Source organism: Adiantum capillus-veneris, chromosome 21, assembly GCF_014529385.1.
Source record: "Adiantum capillus-veneris isolate H3 chromosome 21, ASM1452938v2, whole genome shotgun sequence".
NCBI lineage: Eukaryota > Viridiplantae > Streptophyta > Polypodiopsida > Polypodiales > Pteridaceae > Adiantum > Adiantum capillus-veneris.
The window spans coordinates 61,037,479-61,056,676 of record NC_140951.1 but is presented as its reverse complement, the minus strand read 5'-3'; the positions used below and the strand labels follow the sequence as shown (position 1 = coordinate 61,056,676).

Here is a 19,198-nt window from a genome sequence, read left to right as displayed (position 1 = left end):
AGGTCGTAGTTGGCAATGTTGAGTCATTGAAACCCAAGAAGGACACCAAAGAGAGAACCGTCAATGTCAGACCGATGCCGGGGGATGCTCGTGCTTACTCACTGAGGCTCGCACACAATGTCTATATGTGTGTGCGCGTTCACGTCAAGAGCGTACGCATCCGTCTCTTTTCCGCGATGAAGAGAACTTTCTTGCTTGCTCTCTCTTTCTCTTTCTATCTTCCTTGTCTCTTTGGTACCGATGCCGGCTCTCTCTAACTTTTGTCGAGCGATGAGTTAGTGTGTGGGACCACACTCTTACACACACATCTTCCTTTTATTTGAGGGCCTCCTCAAGCAAGCTCAAGGCCATGCTCATTTACATTTGAGGGTTTATTTTTTATGCTCTATGATGTACTAACTGGTTTTAAATGGCGTTCTTGTAGGGTTGAAGCGTTAAGAGGGTGACGACGGTGCAAATAAATTCATCAAGGTCGCTATGAGTTCTACGATTCGTACTTTCATGCATTGATTTCAAGTATGTGTGTATGTCTTTAACATTGTTTTTTTTTTTTTTGCGTTGTAGGTACCATGGATTCCAACCCAAATCAATTTTTCGACTCCCAACGGGAAGACGACGACCCTAGTCTCTCCCAACCTCTATTTTCTCAATCCACTTTCTACCCATTTCCCCACCCTTCTTTCCATATGCCACCTCATGGCTACTGAGGCAAGCTTTTCCATGCATGGGAACCCCCCCATATATCTTTGCCCTTTTACCAAAATATTTCCTATTATATAAGTTACTTTTGATTTTTTCTTCCCTTTTTCGGCCAAAAGTTTTAGCTTGTATTAAATAAATAAAACTTATGTTAATCAATCACGATGTAGCATAAATAAGTAAGCTTTCTTTGTTGATATCTCTTTTGACCTTAAATATTAAATTATATATTCTAAATTACATTATATAGTTTAGTATTTTCTAATATATTTTTCATGTATATATATTATTCCACTCTACCAAATATTTTATTCACTAGTTTTCATTTTCAAACCTCAACCCCACTTTCAAATTTCAATAATACCTCCATCTAGATGATTGCCAATCTTTTCAAAACTCTAGGTCATGTTTTCATACACATGAAGGAGCTTACACTTGAAGGCAAGAGAGAAGTCCACTCAAAGGGGACCACCAAAAGACCTTTGCAACAATAAATAATACATTATTTGGCTGAATTTTTTAAGTAGAGAAGAACCCCGAATCTGAAGGAGCGTTCAACATGAAAGATGTAGCTCGTGATATCAAATTTATCTCAATTTTTTTCAGAATTTTTGGAGTTATGAACACGGAGATATGATTTTTGTAGTGGACCCCAGTTTTCTCGTGTAATGGTGACACAGGCCATCCCCAATTTTCTTCCCTCTAGAATGGCTATGGTTCTACAAGTCTTCAAGCATGATTACAAGAGACAAGGCTCTTTTAATAAGGTCTTGGCAAGTCTAAAGTGATTCTATCACCATTTTTGGAGGATCCATCCTCATCAACAACTATCCACCTTTGACAATCTCTCTTGTAAATTTCTTACCTCTCTCTTCTCTCCCTAATAAGCTTATGTCTAGCCAAAGCTAAACTATTGTAAATATCTTCTATCCTCTACATCCTACCCACATTCTCTCATCTTCTCTCTCTATTGACTCTGGTATTTTAAATAATGAGGAGACAAGATGGGAGCCACAGTCACATGCACCCCATTTTCCTAGTCACCAAAGTGGGACACTCACCTCAAATAGAAATATTGCTAAATCCTCCCCTCCTTCCCTATATAAGGAGGCCATGAGAGCTCACTTGGAAACACACACACACACACACACACACACACACACACACACACACACACACACACACACCTATCCATACACACTCTTGTGCTACATGCTTGTAGCATGAACCCTAATCACATAATCACAACACCATCATCATCACCATCACCATGCACAAAAGATGAGCACCACACCTCCACACCACTTGTAATTAAGGGTTGAAGGCACAATTTCAAGAAGAAGAAGGGTGGACACACTCATGATATTCCTCGCCATCAACTCCCATCTCTCCATTATGCCTCCTACGATCTTGTCCCCTTCTCATTTTTCTACCATACGCTACCTATTGTATTCATCTTTTGCAAGCAATCAACACACTCCATCTTGGTGCCATACTTTGTGTCGCTTTGGATACATCTCATTGTGAGTATGGTATATGCTTGTTCCTTGCACACACACACACACACACTCTCTCTCTCTCCCTCTCATATTCCTATCATCTTGCTACTTCCATCTTGAGGTGTGTGGATTCGCCACCTCTTGTATGATAAGTGAGCATACTCGCACGTTTCCCCTACCTCATTATCTTCCTTACTAACATGCATGAGTAGCAAGCCCATTCTCACTCATTCACCACTCCTCTCACCTTATTCTCTGACCACCCCATTCCACATTTGGGCGTGGATCTTGAAATTGTTTTCCATGGCATGCTTCATTGTGTATATGTATGCGTCCTAGCCGCATATTTTGCTAGGTGGTGCCCCTATTGTGTATCCCCCATGATGAGGCCATTGTGCATAGTCTTGGTGTAGAGGCCACCGTGTCTATTTTTCACTTCCGCCTCTCATTTGGTGCCCCCACTGAGGAGGGCTCTTGAAACCTTTAGTTTACAAGACTGACATGTTTACTTCTCTTCATGGACGAGTGGCTTCTTGAATTCTCTAATTGGACCACTGAAGAGGAGGAGCTTCAAGCAGGTTTGACACAAGTCATCAAGACACTCTTGCCAGGGTGTTGTATTGTTAGCATAGAAGAAGTGGTAAGACCCTATTTCCCTACTCAGATTGTTTACATTTCTCATCATCCCCGCAAACGTAAAAGCAAGGCACAAGCTGCATCATGCTCACATTGTAGCCAAAAAACCGCACCTTCGACATGAGTGCAACCCAAAGTGAAGAAAAGGCCATCATTTTCTCCCTCGACATCCGCATAGGCGTTCTCACAACGGTAGGCTTTCAAGTAGCACCAGGCTTCTCTACATCTACGTCCCCATCTTTGCCACCTATTTCACCTACATCCACAACAAGCCTTCACAACTTGAGGAAGCTACTACGAACGCGTGGTTTCTCCCTCTCCCTTGCACCAAAAGATTCAAGGGTTTTCCAGCGCCGACAATCACCCCGTCTACAAAATAAAAGGGTAAATCCTCCAAAGTCTTTCTATACCTCACTCTCATCTCATGAGCCAGGAACTAGAAACAGCAGCATGGGTTCTACGTCGTCTACTGAGTGAAGTGGTGGAGGTTGTCATCGACAAGGTCTTTGACACAGGTTTTGCTTGGCAGAAAGACAAGACCCTCCACCTTCAAGGGGTGTTGCTTGTGAATCAAGGCTATGATGACGACTTTACAGCTTGCTATGTATCCATCCAACTTGGATTAATACAAGTGGTAAGACTCACCACCTACCTCATCACACCTGTGTATACACTAGATGGCACTCTATCTTGCAGGAAAGTGAAGTTTCTCAAAGAGAGAGAGTTCAAGCTTTTCCAAGAGCTTGCTAGAGGGGCAGTCCTAGAGCTAGAAGACGAAGACAACCTTGTCCTGTGGTACTATAAATTTGACCTCGACTACCAAGAGCTCTACACCTCTGACTATAACCTTCCACCACGAAGAAGAGAGTCTTTCCGAATTATCATGTGATGGACCCAGCGCATCAGCCTTTTGCAAGGAACCAAAATTATGCACCACAACGAATTCAATCAATCAAAGTAATCTTGGACCGCAAGATGTTTTATCAGCAGATCATTACAACCATGTTTGGTAGAGAACGACTGCAAGAGATAAACACCTCTTCTCTATTCTTTATCCTCCCTATGATTAATCATGAAGTGTCTTTTGATGTAGTTATTTTCATCCTTGTATAGTATGTTTTCCATCTACCGAGCACCCATGTATTGAATCTCTATTTATATAAAAAAAAAAGATTTCTAAGTTGAGTTAATTTTCTCACTCTCACAATGGCAAGTGTAGCATTTCCAACCTTTACTGGTAAGGTGGGTGAGGATGCTGCAGACTTTCTAGACAACTTGGAAATAGCATGTGTCATCTCTGCGAGAGATGATGATGCTTCGCGCTTGTGCATCTTCCCACTTCTAATGAAGGTGGAGGCAAGATCATGGTTCAATGCCTTGGCACAAGCAACCAAGGAATGGTGGGACTTATTAAGAGCAGCCTTTGTCAAGCGTTTTGGAGAGGGCACAACATCAGAGAAGCTATGGCAATTGTTGACAGAGTTGAAGCAGGGCAGTATGCTGGAATACGCATCATATGAGTCAAAGTTTGTAGATTTATGGGGGCGATGGGTTGCATCGCTAAGAGAGGATGAGGGGGCACCCGATTTCCTAAAGAAGGATCGGTTTGTGGCTGAGTTATGGCCAAGTCTTAAAGAGAAGGTGAAGGGAAGGTTTCCTGCTACGTATGAGCTAGCAGTCTCTAGTGAGTTGTGTGGGAAGGAGCGTGAAGATTATATTTTGATGCTAAGTAATTTTACCACATTGTTCATTGATGAATATGATAAAATCACTGGCATCACAGTAGTTCAACATCACATTAAGCTCAAGGAGGAAAGTAAACATGTAGTGCAGAAGCTCAGGCGGCTAGGAGTAATTCAACAAGACGCCCTGCTCAAAGAGGTGAGGAAGTTGCTAGAAGCCGGGTTTATCTATCCTGTTGAAGACTCAGAGTGGGTTTCTTCAGTGGTAGTCACACCAAAGAAGAATGGTAAGTGGAGGGTTTGTGTTGATTACAAGCCTCTTAATGAAGCCACAAAGAGGGACCATTTTCCTCTTCCTTTTCAAGAAGAAATACTCAATGAGGTAGCAGGACATGAGCGCTACACGGTATGTGATGGCTACTCAGGCCACTTCCAAATTAGTATCGCTGAAGAAGATCAAAAGAAGACAACCTTCATCACACCATGGGGATGTTTTGCTTACAGAGTTATGCCTTTTGGTCTCACTAATGCTCCAACCACTTTTCAACGATATGTGACATTTGTTTTTCAGCCATTCTTTGGAAAATCAATCCGTGTTTTTATTGATGACTTTTGTATCTATAGCTCTCACTCTCTTCATTTGGAGAATGTTTATGGAGGTCTAGCTAGGCTACAAGCTTTGGGGGGCCAACTCAATGTGGAGAAATGCCACATTGGTGAAAGCAAGGTTACTCTTCTTGGCCATGTGATCTCGGCCAATGGCATTGAAGTTGACCCAAGCAAGGTTCAAGCCTTGCTGGCTTTGACCTCTCCCACCACAACAAAGCAGTTGGTCTCTTTTCTTCAAAAGGTGAGGTATTTGAGTAGGTTCATTCACTTGCTCTCCCAAGTGGTTCTCCCTTTACAACAAGTTACCCATCAAGAGATCTTCACTTGAAGTGAAGAAAATGAACAACAATTCAATGAGGTAAAACAAATTCTAGCTTCACTTCCCACCATAGCACCTCCAAAGTGGGACGAGCCATTTTATGTAAACCCTAGTGTGAGCAATGACACACTTGGGGCTGTATTAATGCAAAAGGATCCTCAAACTTATTTCATGCGTCCTATCTACTTCTCTAGTCAAATGATGACTCCATCAGAAAAGGGATACACGGCAGTGGAGCACATGGTGCTTGCATTAATGTTTGCTACCACCAAATTTCGCTCTTATTTATTGTCTAGACCATTCATAATCTTAACAATGGAAGAAGTATTTCCTTATGTAATGCAGCACATGGATGTTTCTTCTAGGATTTCCAAATGGCTCACAAGGCTGCAAGAGTTTGACTACACAATGCAAGTGGAGAACTCCACAAGGGCCAGTCTAGGAGGTATTCTCACTCATCGCCACTATGAAAAGAAGCTAAAGATAAAGACAAATGATCAAGATATTACACCCGTACTGGAAGTCCCTAAGGTAGAGGAGGCTCACTCTCTTTTCTTTGATGGAGCCTACAAGAGGAAAGTGGACAAAGCTGCAGCAGGCATTGTCATCTTCAACGAGCAAGGGGATAAGGTTTTCTCCATTGGGAATCTCTTGGATTCTCACTCTAAAAATGAGGCAGAATATGCAGCCTTAACTCTTGGGTTAGAGTGGTGTGTGACACAGGGCATTCAACGGTTAAATGTATTTGGTGATGCCATGCTTTTAATAAAACAAATACAAGGAACTTCGGCTTGTAAAATCATAGCTTGCTAGGCCATTTGCGCAAAGTCAAGGAACTTTTAGGAAAATTTCAAGTTGTACAATTACATCATGTCCCTCGAGCAGAAAATCAAGAAGCAGATGCTCTAGCTAAAGAGAAGCTGCAAGATGTTTCAGTGGTGGGTGCTATCAAATTGAAGCTGCCTCTCTTCCAAGGTAGCGATGCTATGCCTGACATCATGAGTTTCTTGGACACAGGAGAGTGTCCTAAGGATCTTAATAAGGGCCAAATGCAGTGGCTTGTGCGCAAGGCAACAAAATACCGCCTTATCAATGACGACCTCTACTGCAAGGGTAAGGATCAAATTCTTAGGCGTGTACCTCTCTCCAGAGAGATCACTGAAATCATTTCAAGTTTCCATGATGGTGTTTGCGGAGGACACTTTGCACTTGACATCACTAATAGAAAGATTCTATAAGCCAGGTTTGTATGGCCTAGTCTACATAGGGATGTGCATCATTGGTGTAAAACATGCAAGGAATGTCAAAAGGCAGGGGATAGGAGGATCACATATGAGCCACAACCTCCTATAATCTCATATGGACCATTTGAGAAATGGGAAATTGATGCTATTGGCCCTTTGCCAAGGAGCCAATCAGGTAAATTTTATATCATCATGGGTGTGGACTACATGACCAGGTGGGCTGAAGCAGTTTCCACCACCCGGATTACAGCTAAGGAAGTGTCTAAGTTCGTATTTGAAAACATTTGTTGTCGTTTTGGCACTCCTCTTGAAATCATTTCTGATAGGGAACCAGGTTTTAGAGGAGACCTTGTAGGAGAGCTAATGGAGAAGTTAGGTATCTCACGACGACACTCAACTCCCTACTACCCACAATGCAATGGTTTGGTGGAAAAGGTAAATGGTATGATCTGCAAGATCATCACTAAACATGTAAACAATCACAAAAGTGATTGGGACAAGCATCTTATGGCTACACTTTGGGCTTATCGCACTTCATTTCGCACATCCCTTGGGTTCACACCATATCACTTGGTGTTTGGTAAGGAAGCCATTTTACCCATTGAAGTACAATTGGCTAGTCTCAGGGTGCTAGCTGGGCAGGTGGAACGTCCTAATGCTCATCTCCACAACCACATTCTTGATCTAGAGAGGCTTCAACTAGACCGAGAAGATGCTATCAACTATTATGCAGCACAGTCAGAGCAACGTCGACTTACCTTCAACAAGGGACTTAGGGCAAAAGGTCTCAAGAAAGGTATGTTGGTCCTACGGTATGATAACAGATTTGACACTAGGAAGGATAAAAAGTTTTCACCCAGATGGAAGGGGCCATTTGTCATTAGAAAGCGCTACGCCAATGGTAGTTACCGATTGATGGATGCAGATGGTAGGCTCCACAAAACACGTGTCAATGGATGGAGGTTGAAGCTATACTTTTGAGATTTGATCAAACACCTATGATGGAAATCCCCGAGGAGGGAGACTCCTCCACCTCAATTGAAGAAGAATCAAGTACAACGCTAGAGGCATGAATACCTCTAGCCTTCGGGGGAGGGCTAATGAGGCAATCTTTTCCATGCATGGGAACCCCCCCATATATCTTTGCCCTTTTACCAAAATATTTCCTATTATATAAGTTACTTTTGATTTTTCTTCCCTTTTTCACAAGAGTTTTAGCCTTTATTAAATAAATAAGACTTATGCTAATCAATCACGATGTAGCATAAATAAGTAAGCTTTCTTTGTTGATATCTCTTTTGACCTTCAATATAAAATATATATATTCTAAATTATATTATATAGTTTAGTATTTTCTAATATATTTTTCACGTATATATATTATTCCACTCTACCAAATATTTTATTCACTAGTTTTCATTTTCAAACCTCAATCCCACTTTCAAATTTCAATAATACCTCCATCTAGATGATTGCCAATCTTTTCAAAACTCTAGGTCATGTTTTCATACCCATGAAGGAGCTTACACTTGAAGGCAAGAGAGAAGTCCACTCAAAGGGGACCACCAAAAGACCTTTGCAACCACAAATAATACATTATTTGGCTGAATTTTTTAAGTAGAGAAGAACCCCGAATCTGAAGGAGCGTTCAACATGAAAGATGTAGCTCGTGATCTCAAATTTTAGCTCAATTTTTTTCAGAATTTTTGGAGTTATGAACACGGAGATATGATTTTTGTAGTGGACCCCAGTTTTCTCGTGTAATGGTGACATAGGCCATCCCCAATTTTCTTCCCTCTAGAATGGCTATGGTTCTACAAGTCTTCAAGCATGATTACAAGAGACAAGGCTCTTTTAATAAGGTCTTGGAAAGTCTAGAGTGATTCTATCACCATTTTTGGAGGATCCATCCTCATCAACAACTATCCACCTTTGACAATCTCTCTTGTAAATTTCTTACCTCTCTCTTCTCTCCCTAATAAGCTTATGTCTAGCCAAAGTTAGACTATTGTAAATATCTCCTATCCTCTACACTTACCCACATTCTCTCATCTTCTCTCTCTATTGACTCTGGTATTTTAAATAATGAGGAGACAAGATGGGAGCCACAATCACATGCACCCCATTTTCCTAGTCACCAAAGTGGGACACTCACCTCAAATAGAAATATTGCTAAATCCTCCCCTCCTTCCCTATATAAGGAGGCCATGAGAGCTCACTTGAGAAAACACACACACACAGACAAACACACACACACACACACACACACCTATCCATACACACTCTTGTGCTACATGCTTGTAGCATGAACCCTAATCACATAATCACAACACCATCATCATCACCATCACCATGCACAAAAGATGAGCACCACACCTCCACACCACTTGTAATTAAGGGTTGAAGGCACAATTTCAAGAAGAAGAAGGGTGGACACACTCATGATATTCCTCGCCATCAACTCCCATCTCTCCATTATGCCTCCTACGATCTTGTCCCCTTCTCATTTTCCTGCCATACACTACCTATTGTATTCATCTTTTGCAAGCAATCAACACACTCCATCTTGGTGCCATACTTTGTGTCGCTTTGGATACATCTCATTGTGAGTATGGTATATGCTTGTTCCTTGCCTTTTTTTTCTGCTTATGTAAAGGTGTGCGGATTCGCCACCATACACACACACACACACACTCTCTCTCTCTCTCTCCCTCTCATATTCCTATCATCTTGCTACTTCCATCTTGAGGTGTGCGGATTCTCCACCTCTTGTATGATAAGTGAGCATACTCGCAAGTTTCCCCTACCTCATTATCTTCCTTACTAACATGCATGAGTAGCAAGCCCATTCTCACTCATTCACCACTCCTCTCACCTTATTCTCTGACCACCCCATTCCACATTTGGGCGTGGATCTTGAAATTGTTTTCCATGGCATGCTTCATTGTGTATATGTATGCGTCCTAGCCGCATATCTTGCTAGGTGGTGCCCCTATTGTGTATCCCCCATGATGAGGCCATTGTGCATAGTCTTGGTGTAGAGGCCACCGGGTCTATTTTTCACTTCCGCCTCTCACTACCAAGCCATGATGAATTCTCCCTCCATCTCTCCTAATTCTCCCTTTATGTTTAGATCCCCAAATTATGGATCTCAAATTCCACCACCTCATCCCTCTCCTACTCTAAATGCTCATAATCCACATTCTCCTATGGCTACACATCCTTCTCATCCCTCACCCCCTTTGAGTGTCACTAGTCCTAACTCCAATATGGATGCCGCCCCCGATCATGTGGCGTCCACTCCATCACCCAACCCTACCCCTAATGCCATGTGAGCTTCTCAACCCAAGGCAAGCCGTGCCAAACCGACGAAGAGGAAAGAAGCCACCAATGAAGAGGTTGTGTTACAAAATCAAACCGCAACAAAGAAGCCCAAAGCCTCGAAGAAGAAGAGCACCATCGACTTGGGAGATGATGACGACGGCGACAACAAGAAAAGAAAGTGGAAAGATTGGTGGGTGGACCAACTCATTCATATTTGGGGGGCATGAATGAGGAGTTCAATAATCCCGGGAAGCAAGGGATCAATTTATGGGCGAAGGTGGCTACTAAACTAGCCGCCACTTACCCTGACTTTGATAAAGATAGTGAAAGTTGCCACAAAAAGTGGCAAGCAGTATTGCAACAATACCGTCAGGACAAAGCCCATAACTCAATTTCTGGTAATGATAGGAGGCATATATGCAAATGGTTCGACTTAGTGGATGAATACTACCACGCCAGAGCCACTGTTATTCTTGTTAGCCATGCTTCTTCATCCACAATGGAGGATGTTAACCCAACAAATGGTGAAACCTTAGAAGAAAACCCTTCTCCAAATCAAGAGAAGACCCAACCCACTTTGTCCTCTACCCGTAAAGTCTCTCCGAAGTACGAGGAGTCCTTGGCCGAGATGGCCGGTACAGGGAAACTTCTCTTGGAGCATCTCAAGGAGACCGCTAGCCAGAATATTGCCTTGGAGAAGGAGAGGCTCAATATACTAGCTGCAATGCGCATGACTATGAGTGATTTTTTGAAGGAGTCTAGGGGGGGTGACAACTAGTTTTTTGACAGCTTCTATGTTTTTTCACTGTTTGGTTGTAATTTGTCAAAGCTTTCAAATCTTTCATATTTTATTTTTGTGCTTCTGAAGTGTATGAAAATGTCTCCAGCTTTCAAAGTATGATAAAAATGTTGTAAATTAAAGTGGACCATGTGCTAAAGGAATTGCATCGTTTCAACGTGTTTGCAGGATTCAATGGCCATATCCAAGGAAATGGCTCTCTATTGTGCATGGTTGTGTTCTTTAGCCATTTATGAATTGTTAAAGGAACCCAACTTTCGCAATGATGAGTCCATGGTGCAAACTTGGTTGCATGTTTGCGAGTGCATGGCACGGTCTATAAGCCTCAAGAAGATCGCCAACCGAAGGAGTGGTCATGAAAGATGGCGTGCGTGGGCATACCCACGTCCACAAGGCTTTGTTAGATGCTATCTCTTAAGTGCTTATAATGCTAGCATGTTCAAGAGGCGTCTGAGGGTCAGCAAAGAAACCTTCAATTACCTTTGTGGAAAGCTTGCAGCCTTCATGCAGAAGAAATCCACAAACTTTTGCAAGGCTGTGTTAGGAAATAAGACGTAGCTAAATAGATAATTGAGTAGATTACTTAATGGAGAGAGACAGATTTATATACACGAGATTATAGAGTAGAGAGAGAGAGAGAGAGAGAGAGAGAGAGAGAGAGAGAGAGAGAGAGAGAGAGAGAGAGTACACACGATATACGTGGTTCACCCAATGTGGGCTACGTCCACGGGAAAGCAGCCACTCAATGGCTTTAGTACTTCAAAACAAGAAGTAGTTTACAAAGGGATTATACCCTTGATGGAGCTCCTGCCTTGCTTCACTCTCACCACCTCACACTCACCTTGTTGCATCAACTTCACACTATAAAATGTGTGTAGAAATGGCCTCCTTTTATAGGCCAAAAGGGCTGCCCTCTCTTATGAGAGACAGCCATGTGTAGCCGCCCTTGTGCGAATAAGTCCAAATCGGACCCTCCAATCTGCCCATGTGTGGCCGCACTTGAGAAGACAAGTCCGCTTTTGAATTCGGCCACCTGCCACCGGCCATTGACTTCCGACCACCGGCCAACTGACCGGTTGTTTTCCGACCACTTTCCGGACGCCGGCCGGCCATAATATTCCGGCGAAAAAGAATATTCTGGCGAAAAAAAAAGTCTCGGGGGGCTTTGCCCCCGAGGCCTTTAAAGTTGCCCCTGATTCTTGTCCGTGAAAATTTTGGTTTCCGGTGAGTGATTTTCCTTCACGCACGATGGATTCTCCTCATAATGGGGGCCTTACAAATGTGCGCTTTTACCACAGAAAATTACAAGGGTAAATCAGGCTCCATACTTAACAATCTCCCACTTGGAGACTGATCTCCAAACCAAACCTGTGACTGCTTTCCATTCTGGATTCTTATCCTTGAATGCCGATTGAAGATAAGCAAAAGCTCAACTTCTCCTTGTTGACCACCTTTGTAAACATGTCTCAATGTGCTTTGTCCTCGAATGAAAGGCTGAGTTCTTCGCAAGATGGATAGTGCTTTGGCTATCACTGTACAAGACACAATTGTCTTGTTTGAATCCAAGCTCTTCTAAGAATATGTGAAGCCACATAATTTCTTTGCTTGCCTCCGTCATTGCTACATACTCTGCTTCCGTGGTAGAAAGTGAAACCACTTTCTGTAGCTTTGAAGCCCAGCTTACTGCTGTGCCTCCAACTGTGAACACATAGCCAGTAGTGCTCCTTCGAGTATCTTTGTCACCTGCCATATCTGCATCAGCATACCCTTCTAGAAAAATATCAGTTCCTCCAAAATACAAAGCATTTGTTGTTGTCCCTTTTAGATACCTAAGTATCCACTTCACAGCCTGCCAATGCTCTTTACCTGGGTTGTCCATGAATCTACTCACAACTCCCACTGCATGTGCAATGTCTGGCCTTGTCCAGACCATAGCATACATTAAAGAACCTACCGTTGCAACATATGGAACTTTAGACATATAGGCTATCTCCTCTTGTGTCTTTGGACACATATCCTTCGTTCGTTTTAAATGACCAGCCAAAGGTGTAGAAACTGGTTTTGCATTTTGCATTGCAAACCTTTCTAGTACCTTCTTGATGTAATCTTCTTGAGATAGCTTTATTGTCTTCTTCGTCCTGTCCCTTAATATTTTCATACCAAGTATCCTCTTTGCAGCACCTAAATCTTTCATTGAAAAAGATTTGGACAGCTCCTCTTTTAGGTCTCTGATGTCCTGCATGTTAGCACTAGCAATCAACATGTCATCAACATACAACATTAGGATGATGAATTTTCCATCTCCCAAATTCTTCGTGTAGACGCAGTGATCCGAGTTGCATCTTGTGAATCCATGATCCAACATCCATCAATCAAACTTCAAGTACCATTGTCTTGATGCTTGCTTTAACCCATACAACCTCTTCTTTAATCTGCAAACCATTTTCTCCTTACCTTTTACTTCATACCCCTTTGGTTGAAGCATGTAGATTTCCTCCTCTAAGTCACCGTGAGGGAATGCCGTATTTACATCCATTTGCTCGAGATTTAGATCATGAGCAGCCACAAGGCTTAAGACAAGCATAATTGAGTTCATTTTTACAACAGGAGAAAATATTTCATTGAAGTCAATACCTTTCTTTTGAGAAAAACCTTTTACCACAAGCCTAGACTTGTACCTTTTCTTCCCACCTTCTTCTTCCTTGAGCTTGTACACCCATTTGTTTTGAAGTGCCCGCTTACCTTTAGGCAACTCAACCAACTCCCATGTTTGGTTGCGATGTAGTGAGTCCATCTCCACTTGCATGCTCTTCGTCCATTCTTCTTTGGATTCATGTTGCATAACTTCTTCATATGATTTCGGCTCTCCAGAATCTGAGATCAAGAGATGGTTGAAGGAAGGAACAAACCTTTCTGGAGGTCTACTTGCTCTTGTAGATCTTCGGGGAATAGGTTGAGGCTCCTCATTTGGTTGACGTTGTTGCACATTGTCACCGTTTGCAGTCCTTGAGTCTTCACCGTCCTCAAGCTCCATGTACTCATCACCTGTTTCTTTTGTTTGTTTTCTTTCCAAGTAATCTTTTTACATATTTTGTTCGTTAAAAATTACATCCCTACTCCTTAAGATTTTACCATCTTCAGGATTCCATAGGCGATACCCAAAGTCTCCTTCTCCATAGCCAATGAAGAAACACTTTTTGGACTTTGCATCTAACTTTGATCTGAGGCTTCTATCTATGTGCATGAAATCCTCACACCCAAACACTTTGAGAAATGCATAATTCACCGGTTTACCTGTCCATGCCTCTTCTGGAACTCCCCCATCCAATGCCGTTGAGGGTGACCGATTGATTAAGTACACAGACGTACTTACAGCTTCCGCCCAAAGCTCAAGCGGTAGGCCTGCATGTAGCCGCATGCTTCGTGCTTGTTCCATGATTGTCCTGTTCATCCTTTCCAAAATCCCATTTTGTTGAGGCGTCCTTGGGGTTGTCCTTTGCCTCCGAATGCCATTGCTAGCACAAAAGCTTTCAAAAGCTTGGCTGCAATATTCGCCTCTATTGTCGGATCTGAGGCATTTAACCTTGGTACCTGTTTCATTCTCCACAAAGGCTTTCCACCTTTGAAATATGGAAAATACATCAGATTTATTCTTCATGAAATAAACCCATGTTTTTCTAGTCGCATCGTCTATGAATGTTACATAGTATAATGAGCCACCAAGTGATGGTGTACTTGCAGGACCCCAAACATCAGAATGAACCAACTCAAGTTTTTTATTTTTTCTTTCATTTCCTGATTTTTGAAATTTTACCCTCTTTTGTTTACCATAAACACAATCTTCACAGAACTCTAAGTCCACTTCTTTCAAACCTGGTAGAAGCTTCTTTGTTTGAAGGATTTGCATTTCTTTGGCACTCATATGCCCAAGTCGGTAGTGCCACACCGCACTGTCAACTTCTGTAGTTGCTGCACAAGTTGAAGGTTGCCTGTTAATAGTACACAAGTACAATGTACCGACTTTTTCACCCTTGGCAATCACCAAAGATCCCTTTGAGATCTTCCACCGTTTGTTTCTGAATGCAATGTTGTGACCTTCATCTTCCAATTGTCCTGTAGAGATCAAATTTTTGCGAAGAGAAGGAACATGCCTAACATCTTTAAGCTTCCATTCATTTCCATTAGCAGTTTTGACAGAAACTGTACCTTTGCCGACAATCTCACAAGCTTCATCATCTCCCAAGTATACATACAGAAAATTACCTTTGGTGTAGTCTTGGAAATATTGCTTGTGTGGTGTCGCATGGAATGAAGCCCCGTAATCTACTATCCAGGAATTAGACACATTGTCTAATGAGAGAATTAGAGCATCTTGCTCTACGTTTTGCAGCACTAAGGCTTGCAAATTTTTACAGATCCTGCTCGGTGCCCGATTCTCCAAGCCTTCAAGCTCGTCTATGTTTTGCTACTCTCTGCGCAGAGATCTCCATTTTCGCTAAGATGCCATGAAAAATCTTAAAGATTCCCCAAAGCCCGAGTTACTGCCGTTGAGATCAACCCAATCTCCATCCTTTCCGTGAATTTCCGGGAAGCCATTGCGCGTGCCGATTGCCATCGCCGCCACCAAAGCTTTGATACCAGTTGAAGAGTGTGTATGCGTGGATGCGTGCATGTGCAGTGGAGATCCGGTGCAATGTGCATGCAAGAAGTGGAGAAGGAGAGAGTAGACCATGTGTGGGTGGAATAGGGCTCAAGTGAGCTACTCCTTATTGTTGTATATATGTACAACCAATAAGGTGAGTAGTGGGTGGGCGCCCATAACCTGGGGCGGCCAGACAAGGCACATGCGCATTTACCCCAACATTTATGTCTTAACTTGGAGAAAGTTTGTAAGAAAATGATTTTGGACATTCTAAAACTCTTGCCAAGTAGACTTAGAGATGCTACCACCCCATACTTCAAATCCAAGAAGAAGCACCAGAGTCACCAAGGTGTCAAAGAGGTATTTCTTGAGAGCCCAACATTTAATATTGTTGGAATTAGGGTTAAAGGAAAACACACACAGCTTTGAGAAGACGAAGGAAGATCAAGGTACACAACAAAGAGTATATTACTTAGTATGCAATGGAAAGATAAGATAGCCCTAGAATGATGGGCGTATTTACAATGCACAGGGCGAGAAACCTCCTAGTGAGAGAAAAAATGCCCCGGCGGTCCTAAGTGTGTTCGCACACATCACTACCACATGTATATCGTAACAAATGTCTCCTGGGAGTGATGCGGTGAATGAGAACTGGCACATAGAGTATAGGGAAGTGCCATGTCCCGAGGGCATGATCCTTCCACAAAGGAGAGTAAGCCCAAAGATTTGCGGAAAGCTTCGAACTACTCACGAGACAATGCCTTTGTGAAAAGATTTGCAAGGTTGTCCTATGTTGGCACATAAGCCAAGCTGATCTCTCCTACTAAGAGCCTCTCCCCGACATAGAGGTAATGCAGCTTAATGTGCTTTATGCGAGCATGAAAAACTGGGTTTCTCGCAACAGCTAATGCGCTCTGACTGTCAGTAAAAGTATTGTTAGTGTCCTGTCCAACACCCAAATCAGCTATAAGGTGTCTGAGCCATACACATTAAACTGTAGTTGTGAAGATCGCCCTGTAATCAGCCTCATAGTAGGTTGCTTCTTGCTCAACCATGATATGCATGAACTGTCGAGCATGAAACAAAAACCACTTGTGGACACGTGTGCCAAAACAACCAGTTCAATCTGAGTCCGAAAAAGCATGTAATCTGGCAGTAATGATCTCCCTTGGGATAAAACAAGCCAAGATGTAAACTGCCACTCAAGTAGAAAAAAATCCTCTTGACAGCCTGTCAATGCTTAGACCCTGGGCTATGCATAAATCTGCTGACCTGTGAGACTGCAAACTGAATATCCGGCCTCGTGTTGCATACATAAATAAGGCAGCCACTAGAAGTTTGGTAAAGAGTGACATCGGCACGATCACAAGCATCATGAAGACTCAATTTCAAACCTATTTCCACGGGAGTGGCAATAGGTTTGCAATACTCAAGTCCAAACTTACATAGCAATGTCTCTATGTAGCTTGTCTAACACGAGGAAATACCACCATCACCATTCAAATCAACCTTAAAATCAGCAATATGTCTCTCATGTGGTCGAGTGATCAACAAATCATCCACATAGAGAACCACAATGAGAAGTACATCACCCTTACGCTTTACATACAATGTGCTTTCTATTGGACTGTTATGAAAGCCTCGTTTGACCAAATGAGTGTCAACCTTCTCATACTACCAAGCACGAGGAGATTGTTGCAACCCATACAAAGCTTTCTTACATTTGCATTCTGCCCTTTAATGACAAAACTGCAAGGCTGCATTACATAAATTCCTCAAATATGTCACCATTCAAGAAAGCAGTAACAATGTCTGACTGATGTACATCCCAACCAAAATGAGCTGCCAATGCACAATAGTCACAGGACAAGTGGGAGCAAAGGTCTCTTCATAATCTATGCCTTTTTGTTGTACATAACCCTTTGCAACAAGTCGAGCCTTATAGCGATCGATCTCACCATCCAGCTTGCGTTTCAATTTGTAAACCCACTTCATACCAATGGCCTTTTTGCCAAGAGGAAAATAATATAAAGTCCATGTGTCATTTTCTATAAGTGCATCATATTCAGATTGCATGGCAGCCATCCAATTTTCTTAATTTTGTGCTTCATCAAAAGACAAAGGTTCCTCAACATCACATAAGCTAGCACTACAACAAAAAAAGGTGTCATCGACGCAGATATCGACGCACTGTGTCGCTATGTGCGTCGATATACGCGTCCCTGTGAACCAGTCGCTATTTGCGATGCAGATAGCGACGCGGATAGCGACGACCATAACATAAAAAAAATTTCTTGGGCAAAGGGCAGGTAGCCACAGCCACAGCGAGACTTCCTGCCCTCTGTCCAAGAAAGCAAGTAGCACCAAAATCAACCATGCTCCCGCGCGCAGAAATTTCAGCAGAGTTCCCTTTGTTTTTACATAAACTTTTCAAAAAAAACCATATCATGTATACGCCTCCTACATGCTATCCATGTAGGATCTCACATAAGATTTAAGGCCAATGAAAGACAAGTACCGTACCAACTGAAAAGCATAACCATAACGAACCATAACCATAACTTAAAAGCATAACCATAACGAACCATAACCATAACTTAAAAGCATAACCATAATGCAGATAACCATAACCATAAACAAAATTAACAATAACCATAAGCATAACCAGAAAGTTAAACATAACCATTAACAAAACCTGAACCATAACTATGTCTATACAAGAATAGGAGAAATAACCATGTCTATACAATGACAATGACAATAATTATAACCATAAGGGAAACAATAATTGTCTGTACAAAAAAGAGACACAGATGCGTGTTTGTGTCTCACAAAGCATATATATGAAATCCGGTCCACTAATGACTAGGTGTCGCAACCTGCACATAGGACAACTCACAAAATTAGTATTGATATTACTTCACATATACTTACTTAATTAAATCAACTCACACATATTAATGTCTCACCTCAAACGATCAACGAGACTGTAAGGCCTCCCAGTCTACAGGCTCTCCTGAAGCTTCAAGATCATTCAGTACTTCATAGATACCTCTGTGATATCCATCTGACTCCTCCTGGCATGTCGGAGCTCGATGCATCGCAAGATTCTGCGTTTATACAAAAATCAAAGTAATAAGAATACATGGACGAGCAAGTGCATTTGGATAGTTAGGCAGCTCGTGGGTAGATACTTCTCAATCATGCAAACTGCCTCAATGGAGTTAGCCCTTGCGACTGCAATAGATTCCTCCCGTATCTCCTTTGAAGAGATCCACCGCACTAGCTTTGAAATCTTGTATATGCAGGTCCGCACTTCCTCCGTTAAACACCCCTTGATCGCAATTGGAAGAATGAATTGCAAGAACTTATGCCAGTCGTGCGATTTCAATCCTGACAGTTGATCGTCACGAGTGAAAGCTGTCTTGAGACATCGCATATATCCTGTTGGTGTCTTGAACTCTGAAATCACCCTTTTCACTTGTCGCTCTTCGTTTTTAGCAATACCCATGGCGCTCTTGGAAGTTTTGTTTGGCCAGCTGCATTGGTGAAATGCCATAGCTCTAGCATCTTTCCAACTGACTGCAAATCATCTCGTGAAGCTCGATTGTCTTTCATTCCCATGATTGTCTTCCAGAGGAGCTCTCCCACATTCTTGAATATATGCATTGGATCCAGCAAATGGTTAATTAGTAGATCACCCCAATACGGCAACATATGGAGAATGGACAAACGTTTCATTCTT

The 19,198-nt window shown here is 42.3% G+C and overlaps 1 pseudogene; it reads left to right on the top strand.

Moving 5' to 3' along the window:
* The first annotated feature begins 569 nt into the window (after positions 1 to 569).
* On the top strand, positions 570 to 10,913 carry LOC147431033 (uncharacterized; annotated as a pseudogene).
* The last annotated feature ends 8,285 nt before the right edge of the window (positions 10,914 to 19,198 follow it).